Genomic DNA, 3,903 nt, shown 5'->3' on the forward strand with positions numbered 1-3,903 from the left:
AGCTGGGGTGACTTCTTGGTGTCACTCGAGCATCCAGGCGAGATCACTTGGATAGATGAGGATCGACAGGCCCTATGTGGAAATTGATAAACCATGAGTTTGAGAATGGACTGGATACGAGACTAGATTGGGTCAACCTAAAGGGAAATAAATTTTTGGTTTGGGATGGAAACCATCGACTCAAGGCATGGTTAGGGAGGATAAACATAGGTAGGTTCTTTTGCATTTAGTGTATGTAAATTTTATTTCTAGCATGTATTTTTTTCCCCCTTTTAAATTTTAAGAGTGAACTTGCTTTAGAGTGTATTAAAATATGATGGATCGGCACATTCGAGTTCATTGCAAGTTCTTGTAGTTCAAGCATACATAACAGGGTGAGGTGCTGTTAGCACTAGTCGAGGTCAATAGGTATGAATCCACTATCATGCTTACTTTTATGCTTTGACTTTCTAGTTATTTGGTGTCTTAAAATGGTCGTCTAACCAATTGCATGTCCATGTGTAGTCTTGCACATGTGCATGTCCCGCACACTATCGCACGTGATATATTTATGATGGCACTGCAAACAAAGAGACACTCATGCGCTATTTTGCAGTGGAGGGAAAAAGATTTGTACAAGGTGTGCTATTGAAGGAGAGGAGTGGGCCCTTAAAGGCATGGTACAACTTGCCCATGTCCATACTTGGATAGTTTATTTTTAGGGTGAGTGCCTTTAAGATGTTGGTTGATTACATGGTAATGATTTCTAGATTATGTTATGTGAAAAAAGTTGTGGTTTCTTTTTTATAGGATGAGTACCAAAAGAAGTACCAGGCACCTTATTGGAATATGGGTTTGATTAATGGGTTTTCTCATGGCAGGAAAAAAGAGGTCTTGAGAGTTCTTGCAGGAGATACAAACGTGTAGATGGAGCATGCCACGTGACAATAAGGAGTGGAGGAGGTACATTGCAAGGGAGACATATTGGTCTCAAATGATTGAGAAGGCATGCGAGATGATAGGACAGATGAATGTGCCATTTGATGGTCTAGGCATTCAATTCCTTGCTGGTGTAGTGAAGTATTTTAGAGCATGTCGGTAGATTCACTTCCAGAATACATTTCTGGACTTAGTAGTGAGAAATTTTGGTTTTGGGAAATCATTTGTGTAATCAAATATTTGAAATCATGCCAGAACATTCTCTCATAAAATGCCTATCAATAACATACTAGGTGATTTGAAGAGCTCACTAGTTGCAGAGAAGCAACCGCCATAAATGGCTGTGTCTGTACGGTGTCTATTGTACAGCAGGTAATGAATGTTGGATGCTCTAGTCCATACAGAAAGTCACATAATAGTATATGATGATGGATTAATAGTTACGTGAATGGCTTGCAGGTGGTTTTTCAAGCTGGTGGGAGAACATGATCTAAATGAGATGCCAGTGGAGTGCCATGATTGGTTGATAATGAAAGGGCCACTATGCATGTTTGCTAACACATGGTCGTAGTGCCCTGGTGGGTTGTCAAAGTGGGAGATGCAGAGATGCCCCTGGTTGTTGGATTATCCTCTAAACAAGGTTTGAATCAAAGAGGGAGCTATGCAAGTGTAAGTATGTGTTCCTCTCGGTTCATTGCTTGAGTGTGTCATTCATATTTCAAGGAATGCATTGGAATTAACATCGTTTTTATGCATGGTTTAGAATTTGTCATGTGTAGGAAAGCACCAAGCAAGAGGACAAGGGACATTGGTTCCACCACCAAGGAGCTACGTACCAAGAGAAGAAATGATGGGACAGCATCATAGGCAAGCAGGGTGTGGCAATTTGGTACAGTTGTTGAAGGAATGGGTAGTCACAAAGATGAGGGCAACAACGGATCTGATTACATGGAATCAGAGAGGGGAGATGGTAAGGGAAAAAAGGTGCCTCCAATATTATGTCTGTAGATGGCATTGCAAGGACTTGCTTGACATTGTATTTTCTATTGGCTGCAGAGGAGGCTATATATCATAAGGTAGCAAGAGTTGACTAGTTAGATGTGCACTTGTCACTAGTGGATGGAAAGCGGCCACCAGTATGTATTGAATATTTTGCAGGTGTATTTTAATCAAAATGGTATGAATATGATTATTGATGTGGATTATTGATGTGAATGTCATTTTTCTTCAAGTCTCATGTGAAAGTAAGGAATTTTCTTCAGTTGTTGACCCCTCCATCCATCACAATTAAAGAGAAATAAACAAAGGCAGATGCAAGCATGATGTGGGTAGACTTTGCTACATCATCTCTGGTTGGGCGCATCTTTGGAAAGGAGATTCTGGAGTGGAACCAGTTAAATATGGGTCTTGTGGAGGCTATTCCACCATTTGCAAACCATAAAGTCAAAGATGGGGGGTGGCTCATTAGTACTTGCTTGCCAGAACATATGTGTTTTGTTAAGTTGGGGGCAATGGATAATGGATTTGAGCTAGTTCGCACGCTGATGGTATACCTTAACTACGACTACATGCAAGAGAATCCCAAGGAAATGGTACGTTTTTGAAATATCATTTAAATGGTATTACCGTTTCAGATATGTTTATGCACAAATTTGCAGAAGTTTGACTTGTTTATGTTTTCATGGTTACAGATGACCTGGCTAGTCTTGGGTATGTGGTAGCACCGTGGATGCAAGATCCCCACGTACTACAATAAAGCCTTAGTAGAGAAGTGCCTTGGCAATGAAATATGCATTAGCCAGTCAAACTGGATAAGGGAGACAAAAATACACACCTTCAAAGGCACACAAGAGGGATGCAAGTTCGTGCGACGTGGTGCAGAGAGACAACTTGGATTGAGCAGGTGATTTTAATTTGCAGGTGCTTTTTTCAGTCTTTGTGTATGGTTGGTTTGTTAACAATTGAGGATCTTGTTTCCAGGTTTCTCTTGCACACATTCACCCAGGAGGGGGATGTGGTTGTGGATGCATTTGCAGGCACGGGCAACATGGCACAAGCATGTGTGTCTCTCTTGAGAAAGATGATGACACGGTGACTATTTACTTGAGGCCCTTAGAGTGCAACATCCAGATGCCAAGAAAGGGGAATGAGTTTTTTCTATTTTGTGATGACAATGTACATTTTGTGTTCCAGGGATTTGAACATATTTTTATGTACTTGAATTTATATTTGTTTAAATTTTGTGGACCATTGCTTTGAACAGATGTTTCATTTTATCTCTATGGTTTGTGTTTTTCAATGTTCGTTACATCCATCAAGAAAAATGTGGAAACTTTAGGTTAGGTTAATGAGGTTGAAGAAGAAAAGGATCAGAAGGCAGACTCAATGCTTGGTGCAGATTTGGATGCATTAGCAAAGATATTATGTGATATAAAAGCATTCACTGTTGATGTTCAAAAGGATGCATAGGCAGATGAATCGACATATGAGGCTACTGTTAAGAAGGATGCACAGGCCGATGCATCGCCACACAATGCTCATGTTAAAGAGGATACAAAGGCTCATGCAAAAGCTAAGGATGATGTTTAAAAGGATGTGCATGGTGATGAAGAAGCATCCAATTTTGATGTTCAAAAGGGTGCACATGTTGATGCAGAGGCACAAAAAGCTAAAGTTGAGAAAGATGCATAGGTTGATACAAAAGCATACCCTACTAATGCATTGAAGGATTCACCGGCTCATGTTCAGAAAGATGCACATGCTGATGCAAAAGAAGCCCTGCTGATTTGTAGAATGATTCACCGGCATATGTTGAGAATGAACATGATGCACAGGGCAGGGCAAGACATAATAGGTTGTTACTGTGGAGGCCTGAATGGCATTTACTCCAACATGAAGAACTATTGGTTTTGTACATGAATGGAGTATTGCTAAAAAGATACAGGATTTATAGGGGGAGAGGCTACCCCAATATTGAGCATCCTA

The 3,903-nt window shown here is 40.5% G+C and overlaps 1 long non-coding RNA gene across 1 annotated transcript; it reads left to right on the top strand.

Moving 5' to 3' along the window:
- Nucleotides 1-2,330: 2,330 nt before the first annotated feature.
- LOC147882341 (uncharacterized) lies at nucleotides 2,331-2,982 on the top strand. Its single transcript, XR_015543841.1, has 3 exons — nucleotides 2,331-2,510; nucleotides 2,610-2,790; nucleotides 2,899-2,982. It is a non-coding gene; the product is annotated as an uncharacterized LOC147882341 (long non-coding RNA).
- The last annotated feature ends 921 nt before the right edge of the window (nucleotides 2,983-3,903 follow it).

Source organism: Dipteris shenzhenensis, chromosome 29, assembly GCF_047967505.1.
Source record: "Dipteris shenzhenensis isolate YYH24624 ecotype China chromosome 29, Dip_SZ_1.0, whole genome shotgun sequence".
Lineage (NCBI taxonomy): Eukaryota > Viridiplantae > Streptophyta > Polypodiopsida > Gleicheniales > Dipteridaceae > Dipteris > Dipteris shenzhenensis.